This window comes from Castanea sativa, chromosome 11 (assembly GCF_040712315.1).
Source record: "Castanea sativa cultivar Marrone di Chiusa Pesio chromosome 11, ASM4071231v1".
Classification (NCBI taxonomy): domain Eukaryota; kingdom Viridiplantae; phylum Streptophyta; class Magnoliopsida; order Fagales; family Fagaceae; genus Castanea; species Castanea sativa.
This window is the reverse complement of record NC_134023.1, coordinates 12,056,035-12,081,246: the sequence shown is the minus strand read 5'-3', so window position 1 is coordinate 12,081,246 and position 25,212 is coordinate 12,056,035. Positions and strand designations below refer to the sequence as shown.

The window sequence follows — 25,212 nt, the reverse complement described above, 5'->3', positions numbered from 1 at the left end:
GAATGAAATTAAGTTTAATGAAATTTTCACCGTAACTCCCCAAGACCACTAAACATTAAGCACTTTTTTTTAAAAAAAATAGAGGTATAATAGTAATGTTAATACTAATAATTTCATTCCATTCTTCTTCCAAACAAGGTACATTTTATTCATTTTCATTCATTTATTTAAAAATATCTAAACAAGATTACTTCGTTCCATTTCATTCATTTCTTTTCTATTCTTGTCAAGAGATTAGTAGCTTAATTGACACCTCCCCATGCATAAGTGCTTGAGAGTCTAGGGAGGAGAGGGTTCGAGCTACAAGGTTAGTAACATATTGTATCTATCTTAAAAAAATTTCCATTCTATTCTATTGCATAAATTGATTCTATTCCTTTATGATTTAATCCTTCTATTCTTTTACAAATTCTCAAACGAAGTGTAAATTCACCAAAATTCGTTTCCATATGTATAGTTTATTCAGCATTAAACTCTATTCAAACTTAATACAGAGGATGTTTCCATTCCTAGCCCTGTAAGGATAGCCTAACATATCATCACTAAACAAGGATACTTGATAAAGACACGACCTTGACTTCCCCCTACAATCTTCAATAAAGTCTGCCTTTCAATGAACAAGGATTGGGGAGCACTCAATTGAATGGCAACAAGCTAGTAGCAATTGTAAATATATATATTTTTTTATGTTGTTAGATTATAAACAACCATCATATAAATTCTAGAATCTTGAATTATTATGATTTCACAACTACACAAATTAATTATAACGCTTACCTTGATCTATTGTTGAAATTTTCTTAAGATCAAGTCTTAATATTAAAGGCACTTAGTGTGCGTTTGGCTCCAGATTAAAAAGTCAGTTTATGTTACTATTCAACTTATTTTTGCTACTATTCATGGGTCTCACTGTACTTTTTGATACTATTCATGGGTCTTAATGTATCATTTCAACTAATTTTTATCTTTATCTACAGTATTTTTAGCAAAAAGTTTTAGTTTCAGCAAAATAAGCGGATCCGAAACAGACCATTAATAATACTTATAGAAAACTAAGGAAAGGTTTCTCCCTCTTAACTCTCTTTTCTTTTTAACTATTCAGTGTATGGGATGAGGTAGCTGAATGTCCCTTTTATAGGTAGAGACTAGAGAGAGGACCAAATTCCCTACATATATAACCTCAACTTGCCCATCAAAGTAGGAGTTACTTAGAAAACTTTACTTCTCCATTAATCAATATTTAAGGACATGCAACTTCTTATTAAACCATAACATACATGAAGTTATCAAACGAATATGTTATCAAATGAGACAATTTGGTCTTATAGTAAGAGCAAGAGCAAGAGCAGGAGCAGGAGCAAGAGCATGGGAGACCAAGTAAAAAAGACGAGTTTGAGCATAGAGGATGAGCCTGGACTGGTAGACTGAACATAATGTTCGAGCCGGAGCTGTTATCAACTTTGTGGACTCATCACTTAACATGCCCAAAATCTCAACCATAATGACAAATACCCCCCTTATTATAGATCCCGTAAGACCATGATGGCAAGATGGATAACATAAAAATACTCCTGGAAGAAGCCTATATATATGGGAGAACTCAAGCCTGAAGTATGTATAAGGTACATTCACTGATTGGATCTACTGGAAACTGTATTGACTTAGGCATTGGAGACCTTAATTCGATGCCACACGGGTACCCCTTTCACACAACCCTTTTCGTTCATACAAGGGGCGGGAGGCATGAATTTTCACTTAGGGGGCCGAGAGAAAACAACCATATTGATTTGCAATTCAAGAAAAACTTGAAGTACAACATTCATACATATATACATATGTACATACATGTCTTGGCACATTAGTTTAGTAAAACAAACATTAAATCCAAAGTCTTAACTATATATATAGCACAAGATCACTATTAGAATTCTTTTATCAATGTAATTCATATTAGCACTCAAGATACTAACAAGCTAATTGACCAATTGAGCATTTTAAGTCATTTTTACCCCCTGAGTTTCTCCTTTTTTTTGAACAATTATATCCATAACATTCATAGAAATCAAATATAATAAAATCACCAAATTAGACTACTATGGTAAAAAATAAATAGAAATTAAATTCAACCAAATTATACTATTGTGGGGGGGTCAAAAAGACGATTGCAAAAGAGCAGAAAGAATTTTCTTGATCTACACAACTAATTTATGATAAGTGTGAGAATGAAATAAACAATGGGAGAACTAAACAGATAATCAAAGATAAAAATGACTGAATCACAACTTTTCACATGTATAAAAAGTTTTCCTAAGGTGGGTACAAGGACGAAGAAGGATGAACACTTATGGAGAGCCTTCTCACTCTTATAGCCCACCTCCTCCTCCGGCTGTCCTGCCCATTAGCTGGATGTTGGAGAGATATTTGTTCCATTGGCACTCTTCCTTGCCATTTCTTGATCATGAGGGTAGATTTTGGGGTGTCCTCCCTGTTCAGGTTGTCAATCAGCATTTAATACGGTTGACATTAGGTAAGCCACATCGTCTTCAAATGGCTTTTCCTATAGTGGGATTCCTTTGTACCTTGACGGTATTTGGGTTAGGCCCTTACCGTGGAGGGGACTTCTTGATTCTTCTTCTTTGGGCTAAGATCCTTAGGGAGAGCTCAGGTCCACTCCCCACAACTACTATGGTAAAAAATATTTTGAAAATCACTTTTGTACTAATGTACTACATCTTACTTTTATCCTTTATCCTTTCAGAAAAATTGAATGAATAAAAAGTGGTAAAAGTGAAGGGTAGTAAAGGATATGGATGTGGACGTGGACGTGGTCTTAGGCTCTTAGAAAAAAAAAAAAGAAAAAAAAAAACCAAACAAACAAAGAAGGGATTTGGCTGTGGCTATGCTTTTAGAGGAGAATGGAAAAGAGAAAATGAGTGAATTTTTATGGCTGGAAAGTTGGGATTTGGAGTGGGGCAATTCTTATGGCTGACATGTAGGAGGGAAGCCAAGTTTTTTATCCTGTGGGGCTTGCCCTTAAGGGTCTATTTGGAATTTTGGATACCGCTTATTGTTAAAAACTGAAAACTGAAACTTTATTACTGAAAACACTGTAGCAAAATAATTTTTAACACTGTAGCAAAACAATTTTTAAATGTGTGAATAGTGCTCTGAGACCCAGTTTTAAAGCAAAATTTGTCAGATTCCGTACTTGCGGGTCTCGTGAACAGTGCACGAGAGCAAGGGAAACGCAAACGGCAAGGGAAAAACATTATCCAAACTCACACTAAATCAACTCTTAAATCAAAGGAACTGAGACTTAGTTTTACCTATAATTAGAGAGGATTTAAAAAAATTTGGAGAGAGAACATATATTACTTAGCTCTGACCCTACTTTTAGAGGGCGAGTTTTGCATTTTAACCTATATTGTAAATATTATTTTCACATACTTGCCCTTTCACCATGATGAATGGATAAGTGATAGAGTTATTCTTTTTTAGTTAAGAACATCACCTAGTATGAGATTATATGGCTTTAGCTCATGATGTAGAACATTTATCATTTCATGAATGAAAATTTTAATCTTCCCAGTTCCCATCAAAAAAATAAAAAATAAAAGGGGAAATTACAATTTACTCGCCTGTAGTTTGGCCAAAATTTAAGTTGCTTACCTATGTTTCTCTCCTCAAAAAACATAAAAATATAAAAATACAAGATAAATAAGAATCCAATGAAACACTTGCATCATGGGATTTCAAACCACAAGTAGGCAACTTAAATTTCGGTCAAATCCCAGGTGGATAAAGTGTCAAATTTTAAACTACAAGTAGGCAATTTAAATTTCAACCAAACTATAGATAGGTAAGTTGTAATTTACCCATATAAAAAAAAACTTCACGGTGGGTATAAATAATTTGTACTAACAGGTTATTGCCATTGCCATCCCTAACTTCACCTGGTAGATGTAAAAATAAATATAAAAAATAAAAATAGAAAAAGTCAAAAAACCAAACCAAACCAAAACAAATAACAAATAAATCTTCGTGTGAAACACTTGTACAACTTCTTGAATGGTGCTTTACATATGATAATGTTTCAGTCACAACTTGACACAAACTACGCTTCCTCCAAAAGAATGTAACAAATGACGGTGTCAAACTCACAAAAGGAGGATTGAAAAATTCATGCTAAACAATTCCATCTGTGATGATTTAAATACATATACAATTAGGAATTGAATAATTAATACACAAAAAGTTCTTCAATTTACACACTTAGATAAAATTTGAAGAAAAATAAAGAATAATTCTCATCGACCCTCACTAATAATCTCACCAAGCATAGGTTTAGATTCAATTGCCGTTGAATTTTCTCCAGCAACCACCATGCTTGTACTTGCTGATGATGAGTTGAAATAGCTAGTATCAGTTCTTATAGTTGCACCCTCACTCAATACATTGGTTATATCATTATATGTCCAATCCATCAAATATCCTGGCCTTGAAGTTACAGTGCTCACTTCAATATCTCCTGAAAGCATTCCCACCACACGCGACATTAATGGCCGTAACGTTGGGGACGCTTGAGTGCATAGAAGAGATACTCCTATCAGCTGTTTTACTTCTTTCTCATCAAATTCTGATCACATTTTGGCACACTATGCAAAAAAGCTAGAAACATTTGTAACTTGGATTGAGGATACTCCAATACCCATTGAGTCTGCTTTGACTCAAGATGTATTGTCTTTTGACATTGATTAATAAAGTTATAACATTCTTATCAAAAAAAAAAAAAATTCTGATAATGTAGAGTCCACAAGGTCTACTTCACGGTTGTTTTCATGTAATTGCCAAGCCTGAGAAAGATACATGTGTTATTAGAATAGCTTTACAATATTGTATTCAATCCAAATTCATACTTTCTGTTTCAATGAGTCTAGGTGTTCATAATATAGTATAAAGATATTGGTAATAAGAACAATATTGTATTCAATCCAAATTCATACTTTCTGTTTCAATGAATCTAGGTGTTCATAATATAGCATAAAGATATTGGTAATAAGAACAATATTGTATTCAATCCAAATTCATACTTTCTGTTTTAATGAGTCTAGGTGTTCATACAAAGGCTCATTTTGTGAATCTAACTTTTGCATAAATAAGAACAACCAAAACAAAATAAAACTTACGTTGTATCTTGAATTTAATAAAATAACTTTGAACAAGGCTCCAATTATGGAGCAAAGTGGGCTTATTTTCAAATACTCTAAATTAGTAATTAAAATTTATTTTGCTTCCTTTGGACGTCCAAACTTTCCTCTTAAGAAGATCCAAGTTTAATTTATTTATGAATAATGCTACAGGCATAAACTATTTTATAACATTTTTACAAAATGTTGATCATGTGACCAACCTCTTATTAGTTTTCATTTAGGCCTACCATTAATATCACATTTTCATTTACCAATAATCGCTTACCACATCAACAGTTTATAAAAAATTTTGTAAAATAGTTTGTACCTCTAGTATTATTCTTTATTTATCTAGAGCAAAAAAACAAAAACCCATTCATTAATTAAAGAAAGATAACAATCTTATACATGAGTGCAAGAATACTGTGCATACCCATTTAAGCAGATATATCTTTTCTTCTTCCAAGCTTGAGTTAGCATTTGGCCTCCCACTAACAATCTCAAGAGCCACCACACCAAAGGCAAACACATCAGCCTTCTCTATAATGTGCCCACGCATGGCATACTCTGGTGCAAGATACCCACTATATCAGTAAAAATCGCACACAAATTTTAGTACTAACATAAATAAAAAATAACAAAATAAAATAAAAGGATTATGTAATTCAAAAGGACAAGGTGACAAGCTAAGACTCTAGGGTCTTACATGGTCCCTGCAACGCGGGTGCTTATGTGCGTCTTTTTATCATCATAAAGTTTGGCCAAGCCAAAATCTGATATTTTGGGGATGAGATCAGAGTCAAGAAGGATATTACCGGCCTTCACATCTCTGTGTACAATTCAAAGCCGTGACTCCTCATGAAGATAAGATAAACCTCTTGCTACTCCCAAGCATCTATCAAAGCGTGTTGACCATTTGAGATTCAAAGTTCTATTTCCTGTCTCATGCAAGCTTATAAATTTAATCTACATAGTATAAATAACTAGTTACACACACAGAAATAGCAAAGATGGGTTCACATACCAAATAATGCTTGATCAAGACTTTTATTCTCTATATACTCGTACACAAGGAGTCGTTTATCTCCCTCAATGCAACATCCATGCAACTTCACAAGGTTACGGTGTTGCACAGCGGATATAGTAGCAATCTCAGCTATGAATTGGTTCTTTCCTTGGTGTGATGTTACAGAAAGTTGCTTCACAACAACTACTCTCCCATCATAAAGTGTTCCCTATTACAAAGTACCAACAAAATATTGAAGAAAATATTTTTTTAAAAATAACCACATCTACATATGATTTTAATCCATTAGAGTAAATTAAAAAGTAGGGTTTGGCTAGTTAGGATGGATGGCTTAATATATATAATTTACACTTCTTATCTGATTGATGGCTCAAATCAAACAATTTAAAACAAAAAAATACAATATCCATTTATATATAAAATTTTTAAGGATGAAACTCAAAACATGGTAGTTATTGCTTAATAGTAATCCTTAAAATGAAATTTTATGTGCAGTTTAATCATTTTCAATCTCCTGCGGCTCATACCATTCAAAGGAAAAGTATTAGCAGGGATGATAACATTTCCCACATATAAATGTTCTACAAAACACTAGATAGCCTTCAATTCATTTGGTCCAAAATGTCAAATTTTTTAATAATAATAATAAATAATTTTTTTTAAAGTGTCTCCTTTTTTCCTCCAATGATACAAGCAATACAGTAAGCAAGCTATTAACAGCAGAAAGATCATCTTATGGATTCCATTTCATAGATCAGGTAAGAAACCATACAAATATCTAGGAAAAAAAAAGGATAAAAGAAAATAAGAAAGCTTTACCCTCCAAAAAATGTAATTACTCAGCTGCTCAAACTTCCAACCATCCATGAGAATATTAAATTTTTGGAATCATCAATTCAAGATTTTATATGTAGTCTTTTTTTAGAGATAATTACAACATACTGCTAATCTCACAACTTGAACCCTTTCTCTCCTATACCCTAAGTACTTTGTGCAATGGGAGGTGTCAATTTAGCTACAAGGCCGTAGATGATTTTATACATAGTTTGTTTGAAGTGAGACTACTTAGAATGTGTGTCCAATAATTATTTTTTGGCCAAATTATATTTTAAACCATATAATTTGAGTTGATTGCAATTAAACCCTATACTTAAAAAAAAAAAAAAAATCAACACACACCTTGATCTTTGAAAAACATTTCACTTCACCCCTCCATCTATTTTTTCTCTAACATCATTTACCATAAACATGCCTAAACAATGGTGTTTTGCAAAGATTAGTGTCACAAAAATTTGACACCACATAAAATTTAGAGAGAGAGAGAGAGAGAGAGGAAATACAGCATTATTTTGGACGTAGCAAGATTCACCATTTTATAAGTAAATGACGACATAGGAAACATGGACAGAAGCGGTTAATTGAAACCTTTGATAAAATACTAGGTTCATCTATATGTAACCTTTTAAAGTTTAGGGCTTATTTGAAATCAGCCAGGTTTAAAATATAAATTACCCCTTTTTTTCATGAATTCATCACCCACTATAAGTAGATTTCTGTAAATCAGTGATTTTTAATAACAGATTCACTTCTTAAAATTGGGATATAGTGGCATAAAATGGACCTCATTTCACCATATGACGCTTTGTTTTATAAGTATACCAAGTGTAAAGAACAAGTTGCACTGAAGATTGAACAGTCCTACAAATCCACAATTGCCCAAAAAAAGGAATGTGAATTTGTGATATGGCGACTTAGACAAATATGAATTTGGGAAAATAGCCTAAATCAGAAACAACTAGAAAATAAATTTGTTCATTTGATTAAGAACTTTGAATAAATTTCGACTCAAACGGAAGTTGAAAGATAACAATAACAGAAGATGCATATGCATTAGATCTAGTAAAAGAAATAGTTTATTGTTATATATATATGAGGTTATGAATCTTCATTTATTTTTGGATCAATTTACTTCTACAATAATTGCAATTGCCAGTATTTCACCAATAACAGTACCAAGAACCAAGATATTATGGTAAAGAGTGCCACGCAATTTCAAAACAAAAAGAAAAAAAGAATGTATAGGGGATATAACCGGAAAGAAACTAAAAAAACAGCGATGTCACAATCTATTATTTGTTAATTGTTATTTGGTTGGACATAGCAATAGATGTACAGTCGCTCTAACTTACATCAGGCAATCAAAATTAAGGCAATGGCTTGGGTTCAGCCACTAAAGTACTTACCTTATAGACAGGTCCAAATCCTCCCTCTCCAAGCTTATTATCAGGATTAAAATCTTCTGTAGCTGTCTTTAGTTTAGCACAGCTAAAAGTGAATGTTCTAGCATCTATTCCAAGGAGCTCTGCATGTCCAACATACATACGGGTTGTAACACTGAATCCATTAACTAGTAATTGATTGCTTGAGTGATTTCAAGCAGAAAATGCAGTAAGGTTTTTACAATTCTAAATTGAGAAAATCTCCTTTTCTTAAGTATCAACCATCAATATGTTTTAGTCCAAAATGTTGACTGAAGCTGGAGATTCGGCAGCAAGCTTAATATATGAAAAGTTGTCTACAGCCTGGGGCTTCATGGGCCCATAACTTATGTTTCTACCTACTCATTTTTGTTTATTTGTCGGTTTGTGTGTGCACGTGTATTATGCAGAAACATATAAAGAAGAGCTTTTGGAAAAAATGCTTATGTAAACATGAAATGATAGACTGCATTTTGTAATATAGCATCACCTGAAAAAAAGAATTCTATTTTTCCAACAACTAGTTGCAGACCCGCGCGTTGCACGTGATAATTTTTTAGATACAATACTATTTTAGTCTCTAGACTTTATAAAGAGCTTTTTTTTAAAAAGTTTTATCATATTTTTCATAATCTTGTCTACAACATTTTTTCCATTATCATATATTTATTGGTTGATGATTTGCATAAAATAGACATTAAATAAGAGGTAAAACTATTCATTGTGTATGAAGATTATGATTTTATATATAATTTTCCTAGTTAGAGTTTGATTAGTTTTAAGTTTAAATTTTGTATTATTATATTTAATTGTTGATTATTGATTTAATTAAGTGAATGTAATGGTTGATTTTATTGCACTATAAAGTTTTCAATGTCCTCTGTATAGCCATCTCTATTTTATTTCTTATTCCTCTTGACCACTTTTTTATTTTCCAAATAACAGTTATTAATTGATGTTTAATTTCATTTCTTTTTTCTTCCTTCATATAAAAAATAGATATCATGAATGGCTTAAATAGTTATAGATATAGTTATGTTGGTGGTATGTCAAAGGTTTTTTTTCCTTCTGAATTTTCAAGGAAATATGAAAGGCATTTCTCTAATTTGGTCTCAATCAATTAAGATATTCATAATAAATTAATGGAAGTAATAATGAGCTTTAAATATTTTTAATGTATGAAGTGGTTAGGTTATTGGTATGTCAAAGGTTTTATAAAAAAAATTTAAAAATAATTCCAAGGAAATGTAAAAGGCCTTTTTCAAAAAAAAGGAATTGTGACTTTTTGAATTGTAGAAATATGATTGTTTTAATTATCGTGTTTATAGATTTCATTATTAAGTTGTAGACATCTAAATCAAAGTAAATGAATATATAAATGCATAATTATATGTGAAGTTACAATCGCACAAGATAAATAGGCATAGATAATTTTTATTATTATTTATGAATCATTATTTTATTGTTTGCTTATAAATATCTATATTGAAGTTTTTATTTTGGAAAAAACAATCTAATTGAAAATAGATGAATATGTAAAGGTACAATCATATAAAAAGTTAAAATTACCCAGGATGAACGTTTAATCACCAGTAGATGTGTGTTTTTTGAAGACTAAAAGTATACACAATTACTTTAACTGGAACTATATAACTATACAAATATTGTTGCGAGTAGTTCCACATTTGCAAATTATCAAATTTGGTGACCTTACAAAACAAATATTCCATTTTGCAAAAAGCTTTACATGAACTCCTTTTTTGTGACAACTTTTTTTTTTTTTGCTGAAACAACTTAAGAATATTAAGACTTAAGTTAACATATGCTGTAGTTGTAAAACACGTCAATGATATGAAAAATAGAAAGGTTTAAATATTTAAAAAAACATTTTTAGTAGATTGTAAAATTAAACATTTTTTTCTCAATATTTTATATAACTTTTCCCATAAGATCATATTGTTAGCATCCTTTAAAGATGATACATAATATTTTTGAGAAGAAAAAGAAGAAGCAGAGACAATGCTAACACATAATATAAAATTATTAAGTTTGCGTGATTTAAATTTGTGGCAAAAAAAAAATATTAATGTATCTATGATAAAAGTTTTTATCTAAATGATATATAATAGTTCAAATTTTTTTTAGACTTGATTCAAAAAGTTCATTCTCAATAGCTTTTGACGTCTACAAATTACTCAATCTATGGGTCTAGGCACATTCAAAGGGTACTATCTAAATTATAAATTATATGACTCTTAATCACACAAATATTTTGATTCCCCTAATGTATGGTAAAGAAAGGCAGGTTTGTGTCTAGCTATTTTCTTTATTTGCGCTGTATAATTTAATAGTATGGACGATGTGATTGGATTTAAATGTTGAATAAAACAATATGAGAGGAAAAAAGAGTAAAAATAAAATATATAACAATAAGCATCAAATTATCTAAGTCATTCTATGTAATATTTATATTATTATATACTATATGTAGAATGTAGTAAGATAATATATAATCAAAGAGAATATAAAAGATAACAACTTAAAACACAAAACTAGAATACATCAACCCAAAGTAGAATTCTAATTAACACAAAAATTCATCAATCTAAAGAATTGATGCAATAAAAATAAAAATAAAAATCAAACAAAAAATGAAAAACAAATTGAGAGAGAGAGAGAGAGAGAAGTAACTTTTTTTTGTGGGAGAAAACTATACATAGAATGAAAAAGAAAATGTCAAATTTGTAGTAAGATGTTGAGAATAAGAAGAGTCAAAATAAAAGAAGATAAAAAGGTAGAGAAATAATGATATTAAGGTAGAAAACAGTAGGGAGATGAAGAGGTAAAAGGAAATGAGAGTTTTGAAAAATTAATAATAAAAATAATGGTTGAAAGATATTTTAATTTTTAAATAATTAAGTCACCTTAAATGAGAAAATGTTTTAAAAAATATAAGAAAAATTGAAAAAAATAATAATAACGTAATTGTTGACATGACTCGATGTGAATGTAGTGATATTAAATACTATGCTTCAGCTTTTAGTAATATATAAATATAAGTCAGAGAAGACTGAATGAAGTTTGACAGGTGACAACTATCATGTACCAGCAACATGATTTTTGGCTTAACTTCATCATCATTGGTTAGCAGTTTTCTTCTTCCAACAATATAGAAAACCACGAAAACAGAAACGAAGGTCAAAACTCCCACACCAACAATGAGACCTACAATCAGACCAGTGCTATTCCTCTTGTTGCTGGGAGGTCCGCTACTAACAGTGGGTGTAAATTCTATACAAAAGTAAGATAGTCAATAACATGTGAGGAAGCCAGTACCTAATTTTTCTGATTTGCATCTACAGTTTTTGCAGTTTATTACCTGGGGTAGCGCTGATGGCTGAAATAGAAGGCCCGTAAGTACCTTGAGCAGGTACACAGCAAGTCCCTTTTCCAGGCCAAAAGAGATGGATTTCAAGGTAGTTTTCTGATACCTGAACCGCATTATATTCCTTCTGAACAGCTACGAAGAGTCACCACCGGCTTCCTTTTGTATGTCAAAATCCTTTTCAAAAATTTTTCCCTAGATTAAACATATTCAAAAATTAAGAAAATACACAAATGAGCATAAGAGGAAGGGGGTAGTTATAGGAAAACTGGAGAGGGACTCATGACAGGCTTTGTTCAAAATCCTTATCATGATAATAGGCATATTTTTGGAAATCAAAACTACTTTGATTTTTGGAAATTAATTGCAAAATAGTGAAGAAATTACAGAGGTAATGGTTGTGCCATACTCAACTAAAATTCTGAAAAAAATAAGAATTAATTAATAATTAGATGCTAAAAGCAAATTTGTGGAGGGGCCAAATAAGAGAACCTCCAGTGGCCAATTTTGGAATTAATTAGATAGTCTCAATTGTAAATATGCATCATATTTAAAGAAGTTTCTGCATTGATGAAATAAGACGGTCAAAATATTTGTTCCATACAATTTTTTTTTTTTTTTTTTTTTTTTTGTGTAGATACATATACACTTACCTGTCATCACAATCCCTAGTCACGGTCATGGTGTGTGATTTTATACTAGGGTGAAAAAACTTTTTAGGAAATGCAAACCTGATTTTAAATGAAAACACTATAATTCCAACATAATTCAATAATATGATGCAAACCTGGTAATAAATATCAAAGACCCGCTTCCCAAGACTTTTCCAAGTGTTATTGATACTGTTATCGAAAGTTGTTTCTGCAAACTGGAGGCTCACAGTGTAATTTCCATTCTCAAGCCCCAAGCCATAGTATCTTAATGATGAAGCAAAGAGTCAAGCTATTTGGAACAGCTCTGAGTCTAAAGTATTCGTAAACTGAGATAACGAAGAACTTGTATACCGAGGATTACTGGTCCCAGCAAAATATCCAACATTGCTAATTGTTCACATGTCTGTGTTAATCACATAATATGTAGCTGGACCAAGTGTCTCATTATCCCTCTCATACACAATCCCTTTAGAAGAGGTAATCTGAGGACTACCACACTTAATTGCAAAGTCATAATCTGGAATCCAATATAAAAGAAACACTCATTGATGTGTAAGCTCAGAAAAGGTGATAACTTTGTGCATTCATAAGCATGCTATGCATTTCAATAGTGGATGCTTGAATTCAGAAACCTAATCAATTCTAGTAGTCTATTATAAATAAACTAAAATGTGAGTTGAAGAATAGTGTAATTTATCTGTAATTTGAATATGTGACTTGGTACTAAGGAGAAAAGATTGACATACTTTAAATACTCTATTAATGATCACCAGTAGAGAGCTCTTGGCAGAAGTTCATTGACCTTGCAATTTGTTTCTAAAGAATATCATGCTGCCATTATCAATTGCTGAATACCGAATTTATAAAATGGAATATAGTTGCCTATTTAGTCCTACCAATATTCATGTCTACTAAAAGTTTGGAATGCCTTTTGATTTTACAGTATCCATATCAATATTTTGTATACATTTGAACTTTCAGCATTCTTCATAGAAACACCAATCCTAGTTATAATTCTCTTGTTGTGTGGCCTCTACCTACTGATGCTTTCCATTCTTACAATCAAGTGGGAGTTTGTAATTGTACTTACATCTTCCATTGCCTCGATTGCAAGGAAAACTTCGTTGAAGACAGTTCAATCCTGAAGGCAAAACACTAAAAGCAGGAGAGAAATACACTTAGACAAGGAATGTGATAACGTTGCACATGAAACACCAATTATTAAAGCAGATATATCTCCTTGATACAAAGGTTTTCACTTGTGTAAATGAGAAAAGATCTCTTGGCGATATGCAAATAAACGTTCTCCTATTAATACTACTAGTAAGCTTTCCGTGCGATGCACGAATACTGTTGTAATGTTTTATATAAATTTGTTTTTGGAAAATATTAGACATATATTATAGTATATTTATTATAAAACTTTGTTAGTAATGAGTTCATCATAAAAAGTAACAATTATAAATTACTCATATATATCTATTATAATTATTTTGTTCAAGTAATGAGTAATAATTAAAACCACTTGGAGTAATATTGTATAATAAAAGTTGATAAAGGCATATTAATTCATTCTATATTATTTATTTTTATTATATGATGTAATAAAAAGCTTTATTACGAAATCTTTTTTTTTTTTCCTTCAATCTTTGTTATTAAAGTATAGTGATGCTTGTTATCATCATCAGTTTCTCTATCTTCAACGTTTGAAGTTTAGTTCATCCATATTTGTTCAATTTTTGAGCTTTCATCATTTTTTTTCCTTTTGTTGCATTATTTGTGTTAATCACTAATGAATTGGCGTCGAGAGATTCTTAATTGGATCTTACAAAGTTTGAACTTTGTCGCTAAGATTTTTCATAGTATTTGCATTTATATTAAATTTCAATGATGTTATAATTTTTTGTAAATATTTTTATTTTTTTATTTTTGTTAATTTTGGAATAGTGTAGCAAAAAGAATTAATATAGCATATTGAATTGTGTTTTTTTTTTCTTCCATACCTTTTTATCATTTGAAAGTGCATCAAAAATCTTAATAACTATGTAATTTTCAAAACCACCCTTTAGATTGAATTCATTCAAATGAAGTAGAGAAATCCATTTTTTTCCTAATTTTTTTTTTTCAAATCACGTGGAATTCGTTCTCCAATATCAATATTTTTACAATAATTTAAATAAATTGTACCTCAGTTTATTTTTCAGCAAAATATCTTGTAGATTCAATTAGGATTTTCTCGGCATCTCAATTAAATATCACAAAATTTGTTTTGATAGTTGCATCAAAAACTTCATTTTGAATCATGCATCTGAAGTAGTTTGCAATTGTATATATATATATATATATATATATATATATATATATATATATATATATATATATATATATTAGTTATAGTGAGATAAATATATTATAAATATTTGGAGGGTATGTAGTTAATGTGAGTGTCTCTAACTTTGGGATAGAAAGATTTATTTTTGTTTCACATTTTGCATACCAAAATGATTTTGCTTGTGGTTTGACATTCTTTTCACCAAGTACGCATAAAATGTAATACCAACCTATTGTTGTATCAATATTACTTATCATTGCAATACCCTAGCAGTTTACATCTTGCAATGAATTTTGAAATTAATATGTATTATTTTTTTTAATGTAAATAATATGATGTATGATTTTTTTTTTACGTAAATGATGAGTATAAATTGAAATGATTAACAAACCTGTTTCGTAGAATCTCATTCAATGCATTTTATTTTTACTATTGTCTTCATAATATTTAAAGATAAATCCTCCTATGAAAATTTTTTTTGCATGTATTTTTGGTATTTCTTGTATAGGATCATGTTTTTTTCCATTCCTATCATTGATTTTTTTAAAGAAAATATTAAGTTAATGGCATTTTGTGAGATAGAATATGATATTTATTAGACTTTTTTGTTATTATAAATTTTAGAAATATGCACTTGTTAATTATTTCAGTAACCTCAAGGATCTTAAGATTTATATATATTTTTGTTGCCCTGGTCGAAGACAGAGAATTTGTCTGCATAAATTGCATAGAACATTATTAATAGACAAACGCATATTGAATTGAAATTGGGGAAAAATGAAGACATGATTTCATGTGGGAAGGGTCAAATTTGGGTCATAATATGTAAGGTAAGAACTGGCTTGAGTTTTTCATAAGGTTTGGTTTACTTTTAAAAGGTAGTTTATTTTATAGTAAATTAATTTTGGTCTAATGGGTCTAATTGTCAAGAACAGCTCATATTTTATATAATAGTAAAAGGAAGTTACTATGATCTATTGGGTAACAGTAAAAAAAACTTAATAAAAAGAGGTAAAAAATGCTAAATTTATATAATAGTAAAAATAAGTTACTATGATATATTGGGTAACGGTTAAAAAAACTTAATAAAAAAAGATAAAAAAATGTTAAATGCAATATTAGAATACTACGTGGCAAGATAGGAAAAAGAAGTTACTATAATATATTGGATAACAATAAAAAAAAAAAAACATAATAAAAAGAGGTAAAAAAATGCTAAATTTATATAATAGTAAAAATGAGTTACTATGATATATTGGGTAATGGTTAAAAAAACTTAATGAAAAAATATAAAAAAAGTTAAATGTAATATTAGAGTGCCACATGGCAGGACCTCGTACACTCTCACATGAGGTCTCTACTTTTATATATATATTTTTTTGATATTGATATTGATTAGGCAGAATTGGTATGTTGGTGGGGGGGGGGGGGACTAAACAAATTGGGACTTGAAGGTCCCCTTTACTCTACAAGGCATCAAATCAACTAATTACTCTAAATATTTTTTCAATGTTGGTGGGGGGGGGGGGGGGGGCCCTAAACCAATTGGGACTTGAAGGTCCCCTTTACTCTACAAGGCATCGAATCAACTAATTACTCTAAATATTTTTTCAATGTTCTATATTAAGAGAACATAGATTAGATGCTCATTTGACCATGTAAATCTCAGAAAGATGATATAACTAGGCTTTTTATTCTAATTAATAAAATTATATACTTCAGTTTGCATATTTTAGTGACTGATGACTCCTGAGTTGTTGGAGCTGGAAACTCTATTTGTCATGCCTAGGATCTCCACATGTGAGCCAAATATTTTCTACTTCTTCCTTTTTCTGTTCAACTTCCAGCAATTTTCAATTAACTTTACTTTTTTCTCCTTCACTTCCTAATATTTTCCAACCTTCTTCACGACAAACATTAACCCTACATACCCCAAAACCCAGCAACAAATCCCAAATTAGTTTGGTATCAAAACTTTATTGTCCTGCATCAGACGCCCATTGGTCCAAACCTTTAGTGGACTTGTTTAAGTAATTTACATGCAAGACAGAAGCTAATTGATTTTCTATGTATAATTTACTGCTATTCAAACATTATAATTATCAAAAGTAGCTAGTTAATGAAAATTTACACTCCACATATTCCAAAACGTTTGAGAGGACAACAATTTTAAACCAGATTAGAAACAACAATTTGTTTCATTATGGTAAAACTCAAGCATTAAAATAAAGAAATATAGCATGTAGAAATTTACCTGCTGTTTGAACTTTCTATTGTGAAATTGTTGGCAACTAAATTACTGCATGTTATACAGAATAAGATCTGAATGTCAGTTATTATTTGAGAGTAGCAGGTTATAGAAAATCAAAAAATTAAATATAATATTAAAAATTTTCAAATACAATAGTATACAGACAGTTGCAAATTTTGTTCACTGACCCAAGAAGGAAAGCTTCCCTCTAAATTATTGTAAGACAAATCACTGCAAGCATAACATACTAAGGATGTTAGATACATAATTCATTCACTTTGTAAACAATCCCCGTTCGATACTAAATTAGGCATTACTCTAGTAACACAGATGCTTTAACACAAAATTCTAAATCCAGAACCTCTAGTTTTCCATGTTTGCTAATGATGCCATTCTTGTTTATGTTATAATTAGTTACACTTGGAAATCTATGTATCTCGCAAGGCATTATTCTTTTCTGAGACTATAAGATTTGGACAGTACAATTAAGCCAGTGGTGATATAGAATAATTTTTTCTGTAATTTCTTGCTTCTAAAATATACACGAAACACCCCTACCTCCCCCCCCCCCCCCCCAAAATAGGAAACACATCATCATTTTATAGTAATCACTAAATTATTACATTTGAGATAAAATCTTTGATAAATCATAAATGTGTCATAACCTCCCAATGTAAAAGCATATTCTCCATACGATTATTTCAGCTCACTATATATAAATGTTCACTAAGCTCATATAAGATTTAGGGATGTGGTACTCAAATTTTCTATCAAAATACCATTCTAACATAGCTTAGTGTTAATAAGAGACAGGGTCATAATACCCCCTCTCGACATTAGATTGAATATAACTCCTTGTATATATACAGTAAAGATTCAAAAAAGCCTGGTACATTTAATCAACAAATAAGGGAGTTTTTCAATTAAAAAGCTAATTGTTGGACACCTAAATTTTCATTTTAAATGTTTCATCATAATGTTAAAGGCAAATAATGTCTTGTGCACTTACATGTTGAGAAGAGACGTGCTTTTTTGTGAAGGCACTGTGCTGCTTAATTTATTATTTCCAAGGAACCTGATAATGAACACAATAGACAATCTTCAATACAATAAAGAATAATATTGTGATGTATAATATGCAATTAAGAAAATGAGGTATATTACAAGTAAGAGAGTGAACTCAAATTGAAAAGTGAGACTGGAATCAGTCCTGTTATATTGTTGAAGCTCAAATCCTGAAAAAGTAAAACAATATTATTATTATTATGTATTGACAACAAAGCAATTGTCATGTGGTTGGGTGATATATAAAACTAGTTATCTACAAGAAGTAATTAACAATTATAATCCTTATGCAACTAGAGCCAGTAAAATATAAGTCAGATACGCCATCCCAACAAGAAAAGGACGGAGAAAAGATAAGACAAGCTGAAAAGAAACAGGATGGGTACAAAATACAATGAAGTGGCCCCTTATTCAATTACAAACAGAGTGAGTTCATTTTGCAAGCCATAATTAAACTGTACTGGATGGCGTATCTGGCTTATTATTCTTTCTTCAGGTTGGGGTTGTCCAACCTATTAAATAGTAGAAATGTACTGGTTCCATTGCTTGGGCATTACTTACAGTTGTGTCAAATTAAATATTCCCCTATATTGGATGGAACCGAATCAGAAATATTATTATTCCTCAGCACCCTGCAATACATAATTAAACTGTCAACATGGATATTCATAATTAGGAATCTGAAACATAGACGCTTCATAAATGCCAGTGAAGAGCTCACATTAGACAAATCACTTAGCATGCTTCTAATACAAAACTAAACAACCTAAACTAACAACAAAGATAAGAAAGATAAAAAAAAACAAAAACAAAATATATTCCTAAACATGCATTGGATCTAACAACAAACAAGAGCAACTCTTAACACATCAAAACATGTTCATAAATATATCCAATTATTCAACTCTCCAATCAAAATATGGTGAGACACAACAAATAAAAACCAAACAAATCAAATTATATTTCTAAGCATGTATAACACATAAATAAAATTAAGAACAAGAAGAACACAAGTTATAAAAACCCAAATTAAGAAAAAGTCATGGGGGGAGACTCACCTTGCTTTTGAATCACAGCTTGGTAGAGATTTAATTGGCCCCTCAATGCTTACACAACAAGATTCAATGAGATTCAAAAGAAAATAGAATATTTCAATAGTTCTTAGTCATCACAACTCAAAATAAAAATGATTCTTGAAAAGGTTTGGATTCAATGATTTGAAAAACTTACTTTCTACTTGAATGAACATTAGAGAGGGGTTTTAAAAACGTGCTAATAGATGTGTGTTCAAAGTATTAAAAGAAAGAAATAGTTTTTGGAAGAGTGTAGGTGAAGAATCAACTCTCTCTAGCTAGGGTTTGAGTTTGGAGGCATAAGGTTGTATTTATATGTTTAAATTAGGGTTTTCAGACTCATTTATAGGGTTTTGGACGTTCCAAAAGGTCTAGGGGCCAGGAGCCCTCAAAGAGGGAGGCTTTGGGCCCTAAAAAAATAAAGTCCTTGGCTTCTGGAAAGTAGCATGCTCGCACATGGTTGGGGCATTTTCACGCATGCATGATTTATGCGTACGCATGAGTCCCCCAAAACTCTAATCTGACAACACTAATGTGGCGTTTGGTACGGGGGAATCTACATTACTTCTGGCATCCAGATTCCTAGGAATGTGATTCCTAGGAATCACATTCCTAGGAATGTATTTATTCCTATGTTTGGTTTCATTTGGAGATTCTTAGGAATGTGAGATGATAATGTTTGGTGTATTCCCAGGAATCTTAAATGAATTATTTATTTTTCCCATTTTGTCCTTAGATTTGAATGTGAACTACTAAGTCCTTTAAAAAAAACTTCCTTTAAATAAATAATGAAAAATATATATAAACTATTAAAAATATCTTCCTCTAAATAGATAGATAAAAAAAATATTTTAGAATTAATATGAAATTGACGTTTTTAATCAATGATATTGTAATTTGCTCAATCAACAGGTAAACAAGGGTGTCACCTAATTTGAACTAATTAATGGTACCTCTTTGTTAATGAATTATTTTGACACTACTTTTATGAAATGTATAAAAAAAAATGGCAGAAAAAATCAATTTAAAAAAAAAAAATTCCTAACAAGTTTCTAGAAATTTAAAATTTTCTTTTCCATTAAGTTTTTTCCTTACAAAATTGGGAAAAATTAATAGTTAACTAAGAGCATAGATTTCGAAACTTTTTTTTATGAAATAAGAAAAAAAAAAAAAAAAACCAACATCCATGTCCAAGCTAAAGCAAAAGCAAAAGCAATCCTTTGGGCGGTTAGTTTGGCTAGACAATTGAATGTAGATCAAATGGTGTTTGAAGGGAATTCTAAGGCCTGCATTGAAGCTTTGAGTAAGTCAAAGCCTGTCTCACAGTGGCGGCTTGTCACTTTTGCAAAGGATGCCCTTCGGACCTTTCGGAGCAATCTAGCTGGAATTTCAATGCCTAGAGCTGGAAATTTGGCTGCCATAACTTAGCAAGATGGTCCTTCTTTTGTAAATGTTGTTCAGAATGAGGCTGGACTCTCTTAGTTTAGGAGCCTCGCCTTTTTTTGTGCCCTTCTATCCTTTGTTTCCTCATTTTTTTCAAAGTCACTATCTTCACTTCCTAAGACAAGTCGCAAAGCATTGATATAAGCCATACAATAGCTTCATTTTCAATTTTGTCTTTTTTTTTCCAGCCTCCATTGAAGGACAAAGAAAATGATAAAGATGTTCATATCAAACCTTAGAAACTTCATCATATTATACTTTAATTTATATATTGTTATAAATTAATCTTGACATTATTTTCCAGCTATGCTACGTATGACACTTGTGAATATTTAGACCTCAAATACAAATTTTCCAAAGCTAACTCAAATACCAAGTCCTTTAAAAAAAATCTTCCTTTAAAATGACAAGAACAATACAAAAATAACTATTTAAATCCTCAAATGCTTTATTCTTAATAATAATATTTAAAAGCTTAATCCATAACAAAACAACCTAACAATGTTTAGGTCTATAAGACCATAAAAGTAGCAATAAAGTAAAAGTAGTTCATCAACAATGAAAAAAAATGCCTATTACATATATAATGTATTCACCCCTGCATCTGTGAGCACTTGAATAACATAGTCATACCTAACATCCCCAGGCAATGAGTAAAAAAAATCACATTTACGTGAATCAGCTGTAAGCAATTCTCCAGCTTTGATTCTTTCTGATATAGAAAGTCCTTCGATTTTCAATGGCTCATTGAATACTTTCATTCTTCTCTCAGCTTCCTCTAACTCAATCTTGAAGCAAGATGCAATGGTGGCCATATGCCCATTAGTTTCTTCATACTTCTTCCCAAAGTCTTTCATTGTCTCCATTAAGGTCTCAATTAGTTCATCATTGGATCTTGGCCTCTTCTTATTTAGATTCTTTGAGTTAGAACCTTGATTGGGTATTTGTGTTTGGGAACCAGAATCATTTCCATTGATCTCTCCTATACCAGCATTTTTTTCTGTCTCAGCTTCATTTGTAGGAGATTGGTTTTCTTGACCTCTAGCTAGCTCCTCTGTTGCATCTATAGCATGTTGAGCTCTATCCCCACTGGCCCTATCTTTACCAAACACAAGTGCTAAGTCATCAAAATGAGGGAAGCGCTTATTCCGCAATCCCTTAGCATCTGGATGACCCTGATAGGAAACAAAAATACAAAAATTCAATAATAAAATAAAAATTGGTCTTTAAAACATGAATGACAAAAAAAAAAAAATTACCTTGACCCAATCTTCAAAAATTTGTTTCTCAACCACAACCATTTTCTCATTATCGTTCCAACCAAAACCACTGGCATTTGGACCAAGCATGTCAGCTATTGCCCAATATTGTTTTCTTAAAGCTTTGTATCTAGATTCTATATGTGGACTTGCCTTTATACCACATCCTGGCAGTTTTTTCTCCAGCAATTCCTCTAATTTAGCTGTAAAACCAGCCTTAAAACCATTTTCTGCTTTCCATTTAACATCACCAGCCAGTTCCAATAAACACTCAACCAACTTATCATCTTCTTCAGCTGTCCATTGGAATTTAGTTCCTCTCTTTCCTTCATTGACAGGTTCACTATATGTATTTTCCTTGTCTATGCAAAAGTTGAACATTATACATAATTATCCAAATAAAAATGTAAGTACTGCATTCATGATGGTAATTAAGGTCAACAAACTGTGTAAAGGAACAAAAAACATGACAAAAAAATACCACCAACTGAAATTATATTATAAAACAAATTCTTGGAATTTTTAAATAAATAACAAAAACCATATTCCAAATTGAACATAAATTGTAAATGAGAAAATTACAAACTACGTAACTGTAATGTCAAATTGAGGAGCACCTAACTATATAATAGAATGAAAAATACCAAGTAAACATCATCTCCAATTCAATGCCTAGAGGCCCTCCATTGTTCATACATTTCTTCAGCCAACTTATCTCTCCAATCACTCCATGCATCAGATGTCTCCACATACCTTATATGCTCACCATCCAACTCTTGAGCACCTAAGTTGTCAGACAAGGGAGAGTTCTCTTCAGGGTCAAGTGACATCTCTCTTCTTATATAGTTGTGGAGTAGTGCACAAGCTGAAATGATCCAACATTGGGTCTTGATTGGATAAAATGATCTACTCCTAAGTATTGCCCATCTTCCTTTTAGTAGGCCAAAGGCTCTCTCAATGATATTCCTAGCAGAAGAGTGTTTCATATTAAAAAACTCTTTAGGAGAAGTAGGTTGGTGGCCCTGCCTCCAATCATTCAGGTGATATCTTTGTGCTCTATAAGGTGCAAGAAATCCCTCACCATTGGTGTAACCAGCATCACACAAGTAGTAGTAACCTAACACCATTTTTAATCTATAAGAATTTAAATAGACGTGTCCAAAAAAAATTGATTAATAAGTATTTATTTACCTTGAGGGACTTTCAATCCATTTCTCCTAGAAATTGCATCCCTCAAAACTCTAGAATCTGCAGCTGAACCCTCCCAACCAGGCAATAGATAGATAAATTGCATATACTGCGAACACACTCCCAGCACATTGGTGGCTATTTCATTTTTCCTGGTTCGATATCTAGGCCTGTCTTCAATTGACACATTGACTGGAATATAGGTTCCATCTAGTGCACCTAGACAATTCTATTATAGGACTTATTCATTAAATTTAAATCAATAATAAGAAATACATAGAAACACTCTAATCTAAATAGTAATGTACCTTAAACCATTTCCATCTTTCATCAGTACAGTTCTCAAGTATAGGCTCCGGTTTCTTAAAAAGGATGCTATGAAGACGAAGGACAGCATGCAATACAACATTGAAGTTTCTACTTATACTCTCACCCGACCGAGCTAATTGCCGTGCTATAACTCTATTTTTTGCATGATGTGCAAGTACATGTAGAAAACACGCTACCATCTCATCCATTTCCATATTCTTAGATGGCCTCAAACCCCCATGTATGTGGAGCATGTCACAAAGTTTTCTAAATGCTCTCCTATCCATTCGTACATTGTTTATGGATGTTGTATCATCCATCCAAACCATTTGATTCATATTCACAACTCTCACATTTGCTCTCTCTAATATTTGGTCACCCCAACCTCCAATTCTTCCAACTCTCCTATTCCTAGAAAGAATCACTATTGCACACATGTGCACTAACATCATCCACATTTGACGTAGTAAATCTAATTGATGTAGCAACACAACTAAAATTTTCTTTTTATGATTCCTTGGTGGTCGAGCCATCACTGCAATCATACACAAGAAATAAAAACTTGACACTTAAGAAAATTACAAATTATGAAAACAACTGCTACTAAACTAGCTACCAGTGTGACATATAGTTATGTAACTAATATAATGGAAGAAAACTACTTGGGATATTTACTAATAAATTCTTATTAGCTAAAAAAATCTGTTGTTTTTAATCTTAGACTAGCTATTGCCCGTAAATGACCAGTGCAAAAAGAGTAAAATGAGTTTCCTCCATTATATATTCTCACAATAATATCAAACCAATGAATCAACAGCTGAACAATTAATTACAAACGAAATTACAAGCATCATAAAACAGCTACTAATATTATAGCGGCAGAGAATTATTTTGTCTTAGATTAGTTGCACACGTAGAGTCATATACCAACGTGGCAGACCTAGAAGAAAGAGAGTCACAGGTGCTACGTGATAGAATAGGTGCAAAAGACGCGAGGTTCAGGGAAGGTGATGAGGAGGAGAAGTTAGACTCTTTTTTTTTTTGGAAAAGTGGAGGAGAAGTTAGAATTTAAGACCGTGTATCATGTTCCATCTCTTCACTCAAAAAAAAAAAAAGGACCGTGTATCATCTAGAAGCACGTTGTTGGCCAAAATTTGCTGAATAGTACCATTTTAAAAACCATTTTGGTGAATAGTATATGAATGCAATTTTATTCATGGGTTGTTAAAAATTTATGCATTTTGTATCATTGTAAAATAAAAATCAAAAGCACTAGAGAGGATACAAATTATTGACATGTACTGCAACATATGAATCTAAAAACAAAGCTATAAATCCACAAAAAAAAAAAAAAAAGACTACATGAAGCTACTAATTAGATCTATATTTCTAGAAACTAAACAAAACTAAGATCTGAGATACGGATAGAAACATTAACAAATTCTCATGAAAATAAATTCATTAAAGTTTTGTTGAACAATACACACAACAGTAAATGTGATTTCTCAAAAAAAAAAAAAAAAGTAAAACTGAATACCTGGCAATAATGGAGAGTCTCCTTCAAACTTTTTTTTTCACACGTAAAATCTAAATAGAACCTTGTTAAAAAATATATTAACAGGGTTGTTTATCCTTATATTGTTTTGGCGGGAAAAGATAAAGACAAAAGAGAAGATATTGATAATTTGTTTATAGTTTATCTTAATCGCTTAAATGATAAGGAAAAAGGGTTAAAATTGTCAATTTATAAAAATTATAATTTCTTTTAAGCTTGGGAATC

General features: G+C 31.2%; 1 pseudogene; it reads right to left on the bottom strand.

The window, feature by feature from the left end:
• Window positions 1–4,307: 4,307 nt before the first annotated feature.
• LOC142616080 (uncharacterized) lies at window positions 4,308–23,869 on the bottom strand (annotated as a pseudogene).
• Window positions 23,870–25,212: the final 1,343 nt, after the last annotated feature.